This window comes from Malaya genurostris, chromosome 2 (assembly GCF_030247185.1).
Source record: "Malaya genurostris strain Urasoe2022 chromosome 2, Malgen_1.1, whole genome shotgun sequence".
NCBI lineage: Eukaryota > Metazoa > Arthropoda > Insecta > Diptera > Culicidae > Malaya > Malaya genurostris.
In genome coordinates, this window is record NC_080571.1 from 290,159,865 (window position 1) to 290,176,625 (window position 16,761).

Sequence of the window (16,761 nt, forward strand, 5' to 3'; positions counted from 1 at the left end):
CCATTGTCACATATCGACACAAAAATTCCGGTTTGTTACATTCCAACATGGCCAAACACTGCCCAGAATCATTAACACGTTCTCGTTTTTGGTCAACAGTGAGCAAACGCGGTACCCACTTTGAACAGATCTTTCTCATAGTCAAATGCTCATGCAATACAAAGCCAAAACGTTCTTTTGATATCTTTACGAGTTCAGCTATCTCACGCAACTTCAATTTTCTATCATTTAAAACGATTCCGGTGGATTATTTTTAGGTTTTCTTGTGTTACCGCTCATTTGGACGTCCACTGCGTTCTGCATCATCGATGTCTCTACGACCACGTTTGAAGTCATCACCAACGTTTTATTGTTGTTTATGATGGAGCGGAGTCTCCATAACACTTTTCAACCCATTGCTTTACTTGAGCGATATTTTTTCCCTTCAAGAAGCAGTGTAAAATTAAAACAAGAAATTGTTTTTGATCCATTGTTCTGAAAATAACAAAAGTAGCGTCATTCTTAGCACAATAACTCACAAACTAATGAATAAAATATCATTAAATTTAAACAGCTGTTTTTTGAAGGTTAGTATTAACTGAAAAATGATGACTGCAACAAAATTAGCGCCATCTTCATGGCCATCTTTTTTCATTCTATATGTTATTTATATTTGGATAATTTCCCGAAAATTTATTAACTGTAAGCTGTAAATGTAAGCTGAAAACTAAGCTCTTCATTGCCAAGAAAAGGTAAAATTTATTGAACTACCGAAAACAGCCGCGGGGTATTGCTGTTATCGACAATGAAATGAATTCCATAGACGAGGATATAACTCTTCCCAACTTTCCGAACTTCCACCCAACCGAAAAGTATTGGGCAATTATCATGCGGAAGCTAAAAAAAATTAGAACAAGGACTCAGAGCGGGACAAAACTGGTTCGATGTAGAAAAACAAACATGATAGTTGAGTCTTAGTCTTAGAATAATTATGCAAGTGCCTTAAAATACCATCATTTTGAGTTCGTCATACGTCATGTTACGTCAATCCCCAAAAACGTCTGGTTGCCTGTGTCCGGATTAAAAATAAATCAGACTTTATAGCTATAACCTACGAAACTAAACCGAACAAAGTAAAATTGGTTCCAAAAATTGATACGTCCCACACTCTGTGCTCAACAACAGTTTCACAACTCCTAATTGCTCTAAGTTTACAAAACTGTTTCGATCATGACAGCCAAAAGGATGGTAAAGGGAAATTGATTGTGTGGTATCCCAAACTTTTGTGGGTGCATACCCGGCTCAGACAAAACTTTGTCGTAACATTGATTAGCATTGGTGTCGGAGCAAACTTTCAAGCTATCGACCCACTTTCTTTCACGTTTCGTCCGTCATCCGTCCGTCAAACGTATCGTTCGTCGCCGTCGCCACTCAGATGGCCAATCCTTCGTAAACACACAGAAAGTTGGACCACCACCTTCAGTAAAATTATAGTTGGCCCGGAACTGTGACCGCCCTGCTCGAACGACACATAACTAAGCGGAAATCAATAAAAGCACATAATTGCAGTGGAAGGGACTAATTAAAATGTTCGTCATATTGTAACCACAAATGGTCGTCTGTTCTTTCGGGTCCTGATTTGTTCGCAGTGGCCCCTTCGGAAAAACTTTTTTTGAAGCTGATTGTGTAATTTCCACAACAACCTTATTTGATTCCGTTTGTGGTCAGCAGTTTCCCAAAACGGAAGCCTTGCCAAGACAAGAAGACAAATTCATCAGATAGGCAATTTCGGTCGTTCGAGTGTGGTGGCTTCGGTGCAAGCTCTTTGTAATCAAATGTCGTTGCCAGTAGCAAAATAAATACCACTTAAGCAGCTTTTGTGGTTTGTTTCCTTGTGACATTTCAAACAATTAGTTTCAGCTCTGACCCCTACGATTGGAAACATGTCAATCGCCATTGACCTTCCAACAGCTTCTTCAATTTCTACCGGTGACAGATGTTGGGTAAGCCGGCACAGGATGCGATACTCGAGCCGGAACAATTCTAAACTGACAATTCAGAGTATTAATTAGTTTAGCACTAAATATAGTCCGAGAAATCTATGGGGAAAATAGAAACAAGGAAATTGAAAGCGTCCCGTAGGATGATTTTCCCATTGGAAAATGGTTTCAATCCGGTTGCATGAAGAATCGTAAATTCGGTTTATACTCGAAGCTGTACGGCACAAGAAAAGTGAATAGTGAGAAGAAAACATTCATACTTTCGTTCTTGTATCACATCACACCACAAGAGAGTTTTCACACAGTTTTATTTTCTCGACCTGCTGTTTAATAACTCGATTATTTTTTCGATTATTATTGAATTTTTCGAAGAAATTGAATAGAAAAAATAGCCTTAAATTTAAATACTTAGATTCAAATGAAAAGTCCTATACTACCCTGATCAAAAAGTTCCCGGAATTTATTTAGAAAATTAAAAATACAAGATTATTCATCAAAATCGATTTTTTATTTGCCTTTCTCATATGGAAAGGATATGCAATCACTGTGAAAATCGACTTTTGAACCGAGGGCCGGAGGGCCGAGTGTCATATACCATTCGACTCAGTTTGTCGAGTACGCAAAATGTCTGTGTCTGTATGTGTGTATGTAACGTTTTTTTGCACTAACTTTTATCGGAGATGGCTGAACCGATTTTCACAAATTTAGATTCAAATGAAAGGTCTTGTGGTCCCATACAAAATTCCTGAATATTATTTGGATCCGACTTCCGGTTCTGGAGTTATGGGGTAAAATGTGCAAAAAAAAGAAAATATGTGTTCTAACTTTTCTCATAGATGGCGTGACCGATTTTCACAAACTTAGGTTCAAATGAAAGGTCCTGTAGTTCCATACGTAATTCCGGAATTTCATGCGTATGTGACTTCCGGATCCGGAAATATAGGGTAAAGTGGGTTAAAAATTGTATATCATAACTAAAAATGGGGAAAAACCTTAAAAAAATTTCTAAATCGACCTCAAATCTTTTCAATTGATAGTTTTTTCAGTAGACGGTCGAACAAACCGATTTCGGTCCAGTTCGGTTTTACATCTCATCCAAGTCAGTCGATAAAACAAAACCGCTTACGTTCGAGACAGAAGAAACCAAGTACAGTATTGTGTAGTGAACAATAGAACGACCTCGAAATGAGTGAACCAAACGAACAAAAGCTACCGCCGACACGAAAGAATACAATTGTTGTTGATTTCAAGCAGTGCAAAATTCGACCTTCGATACGAGAACTTGAAGGTTTGCTTAAGGAGCAAATGCATCTTGACATTAAACGTGTGCATTTACTTCAATGCAATCAGACGAATAATGTTGTTTACATCCAGTTTTACAAATAGTTGGATGCAATTCAATTCGCAAAAGACAATAACAATGTGCACTATGTGAAGCACGAAAACATTAAGTACAACACTCCAGTATATATGGAAGATAGTGCTATAGAAGTGCATGTGCATGATCTTCCCTCAAGCGTCACCGATTCATATATTCGCAAAACTATGTCTCAATATGGAGAGATTCTCTCTATCGAAAAAGAAAAGTGGAAGAACTTTTTCCCCGGTATTCTAAATGGCGTACGTTTATTACGCATACACTTGAAGAGGCCTATACCTTCTTATGTGATTTTCGGTCAAGATACAAGAATTCCGTGCAAATCACTTGTTACCTATGACAATCTGATGGCCACATGTCAATATTGCCAAAAAGCTGTGCACTACAATTTTGTATCAATTATTAATATTATGTCGCCATTTGATTGGAAATATTTCTACGTATTGATTTGAATGTTCATAGCCATGTATTTTTAATTTTATATCATTGAAATGTTGATTAATAGCTAGCAGTGTCCTATTTTGGCTGCAAAAAATCTCCGGCATACCGGATTTCCCTGCCATAGTCGACGATTTTGAAGGAGTAAGCGATATATCAAAGGGAAAGCAGCGATCTGATTGGTCAATCGAAGCAAAAGCAAAGCTGTTGGAAGCACGCAAATCTACAAATAGAAGCGAAATTATAGCTAACGTTTCAGTTTTATGCGTAGCTTGCTAGAGGTAGGTTGTTGCTACACAGCAAGACAAAAAGTGCCATAAACGATTTGAAGCTTTTATTGGTATGCTCTGATCTTGTGTCATGTAAGATTGGATGAAATCCCATGTTATGTCGTTTCGCCTGAGAAATTGACACTACCTCAGGGTAAATTTTGAGTGCATACGACTAATTTCTAATTTATATAAGATGAACTCGATTGATAATGAGAAATATTTTATCGCTTCAACCAAAATCGCAAAATGGTAGTAATGGTAGAGAAACGCTATAAAAATAACTGCTTGAATACAAAACTTGAACACAAGCTTGGTGAAGAGAAGCTTAAATATCGATATCCGTATCGCAAGCATGTACAAACATTTAATTGTATATATTTGGGCTATTGATGTAATTTCGTCGGCTACGAAACAAATACAAATCACGATAAATAGAGTCTATATTCTGGGTTCGCGTGTTCGGTGTTGATTCCTAATAAGGATCAATCTAATGTCGTTTTCGTTTTTAAATTGCACTACACCGGTGTAGCGAAAGCTGCACTGAAACCGTTCGTTTTTGCCAATTGCACTACACCAGTGCTACACTTTTTCTGCACCGATACCACTGGTGTAGCACTCATCAAAAGTTTGGTGTAGCTCTGTGCAATGGAATCGTTTACTGTAGTCAATGGTTACTGTTTATGTTTTCGTCAGTTTTGTTCGTTTATGCATGCCTCAGTGTAGCACTGCACCGGTGTAGTGCAAATTAAAAACGAAAACGCCATAAGCAGACTCTTGTGCATTTGCGGATTCAAAAGTGTGACAATTAATTGAAAATGTCAATCATTGGAAATTTTGGTTGCCTTGTTCCACATCAACGGCTCGAACAACTCCATGGGGCTGATCCTTGTAGTTTTATATTATATGATAGGGCAACGGCTCCCTATTTCATCTGAGCTCCTATTTCCATCTCATCCCTTCACCTCATAACTTTGAACATGAATAATATTTTACAACCTACCGGAAGCAAACTGTGAAATGTTTTAGAATGATTTGAAAAGCTATTGTCACACTTTCCTATTGAAAGAAATGGTTTTAAATTCTTTGGTGATCGTTTTTTTCATATAAAATAAACTCACTTTTCAATTTAGGACACATTTTCGTCTCAAGATTTACAGTTCGTCATGTTTCTGAATATCTACTAATCGATTCGTCTCAAAATATGATCACTATTTCGCACAATTACACTACCATTGAATGCTGGATGACTTTATAATTAGTTATGTTCACTTGCCACTTGTTTAGTTAACGATTAAAAACTTCAAAAATTACCCGACAAGCAATAAAAGTCTTCAAAAATATGAGATGAAAGTTTTTCACTTCGTTCACTTGATTGCGCTTTGTTTTCATCTCGTTTGGTTTCGCAAAGTTGCCAAGTTATCTCATAATGTTACAAAACAAAAATTGTTTATCTTCTTCAAATTATCATCAAAAAGTATGTTTTTGATATCCGTGACATTAGCTTAATTATATTATTGATACTAATATTTCAATAAAACTGTTTCAGCTTCGAATATTACCAGAAAGAACGGGTTAAATACTAATGAAATAACCATTGTGGCAAATCTAGTAGCACTGGTTTCATTCCGCTATACGCCAACATAACGCTGTGAAGTGTGTGTTTCATCGGCTGTGCACAGAGATGCCAGATATTTTCATAGAAAATATGTATTACTTTGCATAGAAAGTCTATATCTGTTCTATCTGTTTTCACTAATAAAATGATGTTAAAAGATAGTTCTTTAGATCTCCGTAAGCCATTGACCCATTAATTAGATAATTCAACGAGTAAATTTTTTACCAATAGTAATAATGTGGAAAAATCCTGGTGGGTACGGTTGTATCGACGACACGACCTGCCACACGTCTATCAAAACTCTATCGTAAATTTAACTACCCCTCAGTAACTGGAAATGTCAAATCGAAAACGCTAGTGAATTTTTATAAACTGGCAGCACAAGTTGATATATTTATTGATTTTGAATAACAGTCACCATAACCTTGGTTACTGCGTATCGAAGGCAAGTTGAATGTAAACAAAATAAATTTCAGATCGGTTATTATATTACCGAACATTTTAATGGATTTACGAGCGTAATGTAAAAATTGAAGAGTATGAATTATGTCTTTTATAAAGCCGAGTTCAAAATTTAGGTCTTAGGGACATTGGGATGCATAACTCACTGCTGACTTGAAACCGTTGTGTGATAACAGCTCAGCGCATACCAACGAGGAAGACATGGAAATACTACGGTACGGTACCTGCATAACGTACGGTAAAATGATTTCTTTATGGAATTCCACTAGTAATCCTCGAATAGTGGCCAACAAGGTGAAATAATGTTTCCACTGCTGCGCAATCAATCGACACAAAACAATTTTGACACCGGCATATTACACCGAATCCTACTGCCCAGAAAAGCTAGCAGTTGAAGTGTACGGATGAATCGCTGGAAGCAGATCATTGTCCTCGTTCGTTGGTTTCATCCATAGTTTCGATTAAATTCCGAAAATCGAGTTCATTTAAATACATTTCTGCTTAATTTGGACAAAGTTTAACACTAATAGAACTATTCCACCGCTTTCAAAACATGTTTATTTGTTTTGGGGTTCCTTGGTAACTAGTCCATAGCAACTTAAACAACAAGGAGTCGCTAGATTTGTGGTAACTGGCGGTGAATCATTAGCGAACAGTTTTAATGCTGATTTTTCTTCGGAGTACCTGGTCGTGTCGTCGGTTGTATCGTTTGAGTTGTATATCTGGCAGCGGCGAGGCAGTCGGTCACCAGAATGTCTGACCAGCCATATTTTCCATAGCTGGCAGCGTTTAGTCAACCATCTGGCAGCCATGCGTATGCGGGTGAGAGTGTAATAGTGGAATATTTTGTTTTGATTGCTGTCGCCATTGCTAATTTATTGGATGAATAAAAGATCAACGATAGGATGGATAAAAATCCATTGAGATGAAATTAGGAGCAGAGTAGTGAAAACATCATTAGTGTTTTTAGCTGTTTTATAAATATTAGTTGAATTTTCAAGAAATGTGAATCTATTCTCAACGTGGAGCAAGGCGAATGAAGAAGTAATATGAAATAGTTACAGTGATTTTAGTGGCTAAATCAGGTTTTTAAGGTAACGTCCTTAAAAATGAGATGAAATAGGGAGCCCTTACCCTAGTATGATTGATATGAGAAAGGCATCATTACACTACTAGGTGGATTAAAACAGGTTTTTTTTATTTAAAAGATATTTTTATTCAGGCCTATTTGCGTACATAAATTTTTGAGGTAGTTCTGAATTCAAAGATGGCGACTTCCGGTTCATTGATATTCCTTGAAAATCCTTATAATATGGGTATTTTTGGAACGGGTTTGATGAGTACATGTTGGAAAACGAATATCAAAAAACCCAACTGACAATCTCTTAGAAAATTAGTTTAGATTATTCTGTGAAAATTTCAGAATGATTGTTTGACTTTAACGGTCGGGAAAGTCTTTTTTCTGTAGGAAGAATTGCATAGCTGAAAACGGCCACTTTCAACTTGTTCATTGAATATCTCGCCTTCAAAAGCATGGATCAAAAATCTATCCTGACAATGTCTAGATAATTTAATTTAGATGCGATTAGTGCATAGAAACATATATGTTGTCGCGATGAAAATGAAGTGTAAATTATTTTTGTGGAGGTAAAGTTTGCTTCATTTAGAATTCGAACAAACTCATGCTCATATTGTGGCGCTCCTGGTGGACGGATTTGGAAGTTCTTGGCGCCCACGTGTCGGGAATTTTGTCAGCTTCACGTATAATTTTGAACATTTCGCAAATCGACTGTACTTTGTAAACAATCAACATGGAAGCCGAAAAAAGGGAAAAAATTGTGCACAGTTATTTTGAAAATCCATTGTGGTCTGCATCTAGGCTAGCTAAACAGCTGAAATTGCTCAGAAATACCGTATGGCGCGTTATCAAACGGTATAAGGAAACATTGATGACGATTCGGAAGCCTCAAGCCAATCGTCGGAGCGAAACTGTCGACCGGAAACTGCGTGGTAAGATTTTGAAGACGATTAAGAGGAATCCTAATCGATCGATTCCATCGTAAACTATTTAAATTTAAATTTAAAGTCGATGAACAAATGACACGTTGTATTCGAGGCACTTCTGCAGAACCTGCCGCGTTGCGAATACTCGACCAGCGGTGGCGCAAGAACCCATGATTGCCGCTTGACAATGTCCCACAAAATTCCTCGCAAATGTGGTTCAAGCAATGTCATGCATGTAAATGATGATTGATCTAATAAATGAACGGAGCATTGCGACACGAATTTAGCTGGCAACTATATCGAAATTTTGTTTAGATTTCGTTTCCGTCACACACCACACAACCGTCTTACCTACGCTTACTACGTGAATAGTACTAGAGTCCGAAAATAAAAACAAATTCTGTCCATGAAGCAAACAAGCCTTGGCTGACACAGAGGGCCTTGCTACCGGATCGGGTATCACTGCACAATACCGTAACAGAATATTTTGACCACGTAGTATTTTATATTTGTTTTCTTTTTACGTACTACATTGAATCAACAACCACTCTTTTAACCATGTCGTGTCGATAGGTTCCGAAATATCTCCTCACCCTCCAGGTAAAATAAACAACAACGAAAAACGGATCTAAATTATTATCGATTAAATTCTCTGCGGAGCACGTATTCTGGATGGCTTTAATCTGAGTGTCTAAACTATAAATGGAATAAATTCAATCAATAGGACAATAGAACCGGTAAACAAAATCTCGTCGAAAAGCTTCCATTCCTCACCCGTTACACGTGCATCCCGACCGCTCGATTCAAATCACTGAAAAGTTCCAACAATGCCGCAAAAGGATTTGAACAGCAACCGGCAGCTCCGAAATTCCAAAAACCAATTATGTTGAAAAGTTTTTCCAGCAAATTGTCCTTTAAACTTCGGAACATTTCAATTTACGTTCCGTTCCCTGTTTCGTTTTTAATGTGTTCGCTGAAACATTACCTCTTTCCAACCCATTACAGGTCAACAATAACGAATTGAACTCAAATACTTTCCCCATTACAATTAGGCTGTCTAGTGAGACAAACTGGACCAACAGAAGCTATCATTGAACAGATTACAGACCAAGAAGCAACGGAATTCAAGCATTGAACTTGAAAAATTACGCCAACGCCACTTCAACTTTTTTTTACCAATATTTCCACGGAATGCTCCGAAGCCGGCATCCGACAGAGGCGATCTGTTTTGAGCGGTTTCAGGTTTGTGCTTGCAACCCAGCAGGTAACCGGAAAGAGCACCAGAAAGAGCAAATCCAAGAGCATCTACAGCGTTTTGGCTCTCCAGGGAAATATACATTCAGGGGAGGTAAAATACGATATGACAAAATGAATTTTTCCAATAAGGTTGGCATTATTCATCGCCACGCTGAACCGAAGGCGAACATTCTAGTTTTGGTTTACGTAAAGGCGTTAGAAAGTTTAGCATCTGCACAAATATTTACACAACTACATAATTCTTCGATTTTTATTAAAGCATTGAACAAACTTTTTTTGGTAAAAGGTACGACTCTCAAAATTATATAAATATTTGTATATGTATATGTTCCGTGCTGATTGACTAATGAGAGTTACATTAGGTAATGGTATTTTGGAATTTACAACACTTCCAGAACATGATAGCTTCTATTGCCGGCCACCTTCATCGCAATCGTTCACAGATAAGGATAAAGAATCAAGAAGAGACGGATTATTAATGCTTGACGAAAGGACAACGACCCATCGAACTACTCCATTGGTGTGGAAAAGCTAGATATTTTAATTAGTATACGATTCAGGATTCGCTCTTAGCAGGCGATGCGATTATACCACACGGAACGACCGAAATTAGCTCTACGCAAGGGGCAAATCACTCTAAACTTTGTCTGAACTCAAACAAGTTTTACCGGGAATAAAAAAGTTTAGCAGGGATCTCGCTGGATTAGAATGGGATTAGAGAAGTTTAGCCGAGATCTGGAAATGCATTATTTTGACATAAGAAGCTGTAAACGTGGGAGCAGAGATGCCAGATATTTTCATAGAAAATCTGTATTGCTTTGCATAAAAAATCTGTATTTATCTGTATTCACTAAAGGAAGGAAATTTCGGGAAAAAAATGATGTTTAAAGATGTTATTCCATTAGATTATTGTTATAGAATGGCAGATGCAAGGAGCATTCTTTTATATCGTAAGTCCTTGCCGCACTGACAAGAACATTCAACGACGAAATTTAATTGTTTTTGGTATCAACCACAATTGAATTGTAAATCCATATACTTTTTTCGTTTGAAAATGATGACTTGGAATTCAAACGCCTTATTACGCAACGTCAAATCAGATCATACAACTTTTCAGTCTGACAATAAAGTTTCATGACGCTGCACGAAAAAATTTTCATTTTAATATGGGCAATCAAACACGCTCAGACGGAAAAGTTTCATTATTTCTTTCTTACTTTTTGTGGTATCTGTATAAATCTGTATTTAATTTGAGAAATCTGTATAAAATCTGTACTCTGTATTAAATCTGTATGCGCATGTAAAAATCTGTATAATACAGATAAATCTGTATAAACGGCATCTCTGCGTGGGAGCTCGAATGACAGATACACTTCAAACAAGATTAGGCAAGACTAGGTTGGCTTAGTTTTAAATTACCCAAACTTATCTAGACTAGTTGGGATTAAATGAGATTAGAGAAAATTATTTTGGAATGACATGAGTTTATTCTAATATGAGATTGTCTAGAGTTTAGAGTGATTTGCCCCTTAGCTCTACGCCTAATTCGTTACCAAAATGTGTTGATGTTTTTTTACATATGTTATGATATATACATATTTAAATTAAATAATTCTTAGGGGGAAGTGTTTTTGTGCACAATTGATATGATTGTAAATAACAAAGTTTTTCACGTGAAACAGTGAAGTGAGTTTCGTGTGCTGCACTCTAATTGTACATGTCAAACGAAATTCGTTGTATCTTCCAACATTACAATATTGCAGCTGGTTTTGGTTTACTCAGCAGAAAGCTACATCGGAACAAGAAGAAAGGTACGTTTTCTTCTGTTCACAACATAGTTTTGGATCTAGAAAATAAGATTCATCACAGTTTGCGTAGAACACTCGTACTGAGCGGTTGCTTCTCTCAGTAGATCCTTGTTGTTTTCGCTCGAGCTACGCCGTCCGGAGTGCTAATTGTATTCGGTTTTTGCTGTCGGAGTGCAACAAGTTTTCAGTGAGATAGTCAATATCTCACAATTGCATGAAGAAAATAATAATTTTGAATAAAAATAGTTACGCTGATAGCAGACTGCCTGAGTTTCAGAAGTCGTTATCGTACACGGAAAGACCGAAATCAGCATTTTAACGAAAAAAATTAGTTGATTTTTCGATTTTAGTTAGTTATTTTTTGAGACAACTATTAAAATCTAACTTTTGCTAATTTAGATTTTTTAATTCTCATTCCCTTAATATAATAAAATATTTGTTGAAATGGCTTTTTGCCTTTCTCTATAGAAAGGTATTAGAATTGCTGGAAAAACCGACTTTCGAACGGAGCCTCGGAGACCCATAGTGTTATATACCATTCGACTCAGTTCGACGAGATCGGAAAATGTCTGTATGTGTGTATATGTGTGTGTGTATGTGTGTGCACTTTTCGAAGATATTAGAACGCGCTCAATTTTCTCAGAGATGGCTGAACCGATTTTAACAAACTTGGACTCGTTTGAAAGCTACTGTCGGGCCATTGATCAAGTTCGAAGATCAAATGGCTGTGACTTTTTTTTAGATTAGCATCACTGTTCTCATACAAATAGGCAACGCAAATGTCAAGCATTAGTTTAGAAAAATGATGCTGACTGTGTGACATAAACACTGAAGCATGCTTTTGTAAACTACTCGAATCAATCGGATTCAATTGGTGTCAAAATTAGTATCCAAAATTATTTAATAAAAGTTTGAAACATATTTTCATGAGACTGTTATGAAAGAAGAGAAAGGCATTATCACACCACTAGGTGGATTAAGAAGGGTTTTTTTAGTTGAATTCACCAATTAAACGTGCTGTCATTTCTTAGCTAAGACACACTTCATTTCCATTCAACTAATTTTTTAGTTGAATTAAAAAAATAAAACGTTATTTTCAACCAACATATATGGTTGAATTGGCTTCTGAAATTTGCAACTGTATGGCGCAGTGTCACTGAAAAAACGTTAACACCGTAATTACTACTAGCCACTAGATGGCACACTACAACCGAAAAAAATTTCTGTCGCGGTAGCCTTTTCTATATTGGCAGGTATAAATACTATGTTGTATTGAAGAAAAAGACATTACATAAAGTTCTTCTTGGAAATTTTTGTTATAAATCGCTGTTTCCTTCATTCGACTTCGTGAAATCGACTCTCTCACTGAAAACTTTGAGCACTCGGAAAACAAAACCCGAATACAAGTAGTACACCGAACGGCGCGGCCCGGAAGATTGGAAGATACAAAAAACTTTATTTGACATATACAATTAGAGTGCCATATTCGAAACTCACTTCACTGTTCCACGTAAAAACATTATTACGCAAAATCGCTTCAAATGCGCACCATTTCTATACTTTCCACTGACAGCTTACAGCATTTTTACTTACCGATTTACAAATTTAAATATGAATATATCGTAACACATGCGAAAAACATCGAAACAATTTGCAAGCAGTTTCAACAAGACTGTTTTTTTTAGCTTTTAATGGACAGTTTTGCTTTGACATTTCTCATGAGTTTTTGGCTAATAAACTTGTTAATAAAACCAATTTCATTTTTGTTTTCTTTGTGCTGTCCTTCAGCAATGATGGTGATCGATAAATAGAAACAAATTTTCTGATTTTAATAACAAAATTAGTTGTCAATGAGAATTTCGTGTAGGATTGAAATATTGCTGGTTTGTGTCCAGGATATTCGCCAACTAAACTCATTCTCGAAAAATAAGAGTTTTTTCAGCAAAGTAAGTTCTCAATTTTAACTAATTTCATAGTTATTTTGGAAATTTTGTTTTTAAAATCAACTAATTAAAAAACAGTTATACGAATTAGGCGCAGAGCTAATTCCGGTTGTTCCGTGTAATTTATACCTGCCAAAATAGTAAGGACAATCGCAAATGCAAAATTTTTTCAGCTGTAGTGTTCCATCTGATCGTTAGTAGTCATTACAGTACGAACAGTTTTTCGGTGACAGCTGCAGATGGCAGAATCTAATGTTGGCTGTTATAACCAAATAAAAATTTGACAGCTCTCCAATTTCACCACCCACCGACAAAATCGGTTGTCTGCAAGATCGTTTGAATTTGAGACTGATTTCGTCGTGTATCGTCGACTGTTCTGATATTATAATAAAGGGTGATTTTTTAAGAGCTTGAGAACTTTTTTAAACAATAAAACGCATAAAATTTGCAAAATCTCATCGGTTCTTTATTTTAAACGTTAGATTGGTACATGACATTTACTTTTTGAAGATAATTTCATTTAAATGTTGACCGCGGCTGCGTCTTAGGTGGTCCATTCGGAAAGTCCAATTTTGGGCAACTTTTTCGAGCATTTCGGCCGGAATAGCCCGAATTTCTTCGGAAATGTTGTCTTCCAAAGCTGGAATAGTTACTGGCTTATTTCTGTAGACTTTAGACTTGACGTAGCCCCACAAAAAATAGTCTAAAGGCGTCAAATCGCATGATCTTGGTGGCCAACTTACCGGTCCATTTCTTGAGATGAATTGTTCTCCGAAGTTTTCCCTCAAAATGGCCATAGAATCGCGAGCTGTGTGGCATGTAGCGCCATCTTGTTGAAACCACATGTCAACCAAGTTCAGTTCTTCCATTTTTGGCAACAAAAAGTTTGTTAGCATCGAACGATAGCGATCGCCATTCACTGTAACGTTGCGTCCAACAGCATCTTTGAAAAAATACGGTCCAATGATTCCACCAGCGTACAAACCACACCAAACAGTGCATTTTTCGGGATGCATGGGCAGTTCTTGAACGGCTTCTGGTTGCTCTTCACTCCAAATGCGGCAATTTTGCTTATTTACGTAGCCATTCAACCAGAAATGAGCCTCATCGCTGAACAAAATTTGTCGATAAAAAAGCGGACTTTCCGAATGGACCACCTAAGACGCAGCCGCGGTCAACATTTAAATGAAATTATCTTCAAAAAGTAAATGTCATGTACCAATCTAACGTTTAAAATAAAGAACCGATGAGATTTTGCAAATTTTATGCGTTTTATTGTTTAAAAAAGTTCTCAAGCTCTTAAAAAATCACCCTTTATATTATATTCCATTATATTATTAACAAAAAATAAAACAAAGCGATATAAAAACAATCAAGTGATAATCTCTTGTACAATATACGGCTATGGAAAAGTGCGTTTATTTAAACATGTTTTTTTTGTAATTCAGATATATACTGAGAAATTTTGTCAGCGTTGTTAGAAATTATAATTGATTTCTAATGCCTAGTTGAAATAGAGTGGTGGTGTCCAATATCAATATTTTAATTTGGCTAATATCACTAGAAATATTATATATATTATTTTGACTAAAATCAACTGTCGACATAAGTTCAAATGAAAAAAAAGGATATCCATAACGACTAGTTACATTCAACATTTTTAATTAGTTGTAATCACTAAAACTAATACCAAAATCAACAAATATTATTGCTAAAATCAACTAATAATATCAATTGAAATCAACAAAAATTTAGGACAACAGCTTCTGTTAAATTCAACCATTAATAGTTGTTAAAACAATATTTTATTTTGCTAAGTCAACTGGAAAATTAGTTGAATGAAAATCGAGTGTGTCTTAGCTAGGAAATGACAGAACGTTAAATTGGTGAATTTAACTAAGAAAATTGCCATTTCAACTATGGTTCTAGTATTTTTAAATAAATAACAGTTAACAAATCTAAATTAGCAATATTAACAATTTTTTAGTTGTCCTAAAAAATAACTAACTAAAATCAGTAAATCAACTATTTTTTTTCACCAAAAAGCTGATTTCGGTCTTTGCGTGCATAAATGAATATATAGACTACAAACTGACGATCTTTTTTTAGGCACATCACGGTCCTCCGTTAAACTGACACCGCTGCTCAGTTCCCATATCTCGGTTGATTTCTCATTAGGGCGTATAAGCAAGTGACAGTTTCTCTTCAATCACTCTCTCTTTCGATTATTATGATGTGATTAAAAAGATTTTCTTTGATATCACTATTCTGTTTGAAAGTTGAAAGTTTCGGGTTGAGTGATAAACGTGGAAACCGCTTGGTAGTTAATAGAAGAGAAAGTAAACAAAGAGAAACTGTCACTGGCTTATACGCCCTTTTGAAAAATTAACCGAGATATTTACAACTCAATACAATGTCTTTAAACACTTGACGATGATATAAATTTCATTGTATCGAAAACAGTTTCTATTAAGACCCTCAGTTCAATTTGAACTTTTGTTACCTTTACGTAGATCAACAGTGAACCCTGGTTTGACGGATAAGTTTCCCCTTTTTCGTTTGTTTCAAAAAATGCTTTGTATGTTTGACATTTGGAAACACTTTGAACTTTTTCATGAAATATGCACCTAAGTATCCCACTGGCAGCTGCCGAACTGAACGAGGAGAACTACACTCTTAGAAAAAATTAAATTTACGCTTTACGTAAATTCAAGTATGCCGTAATTTCTTCGGTGATGACACAATATAACATCTACCAACATGTAAATATAAATTTTGCGTCGGTATCGATGTAAGCTTCAGTTAAATTAACTGCGAAGTTAATAATTTGACTTGTCTTTACATGCTTTGTATTGTAAATGTAAGTGAATTGTGATGCTCATTTTTCCGTGAATACGACTTACTTTACTATGGGGTGCCTTTTCAAAATTTACCCTCTGAGGGAGTGATAAGTTTTTGATCGTGAATATCTATCAATAACTTTTGCTACATGCCATCGGAAATGGGATCACAATTTTATGATAAAATTTTCAGTTGTGTGACATAATCTCAAGTAATTCAAAATTAATCTTTTCTGAAATGTTTGGTATAAACGAGTATCAAAGAGGATAATTCATAAGGCGCGTTTGCCTTTCTCGTATTTTGAAAGCTCATAGCTCAGTGATCTGTGAAAGGATTTATATAATCTAACTACCAATAGAATCGAAATTTTTCAACTTAAGCGTGTATAACAAAAGCATTGAAGTATTTCAATAGTACACTATTGAAAAACCTGTCTCATTTGACCCATGTCAACACCAGCCAATCAGAACGCGTTCTGAGGAAGAGATCTGCTATATCTGCTGCTGTACAACAAATCGTTCGAGAAAAATGTTTCGAACAGTGCTTAACACTCCTAATACCAAGCCTACAATAGTTACGCGCACCAAGCCTCAAACATTAAACAATCAATGAATTTATAAATATATATGAATTTTTCATTTTTTTTCACATGTTTGTATATAACTCAAAAATTAAAGCGATGACATGTACAGTTTTTTGATTCAAAATATTGGAATCATTACCAGAAACAATGTATCGATGACCAAAATTATATATCCGTTCAA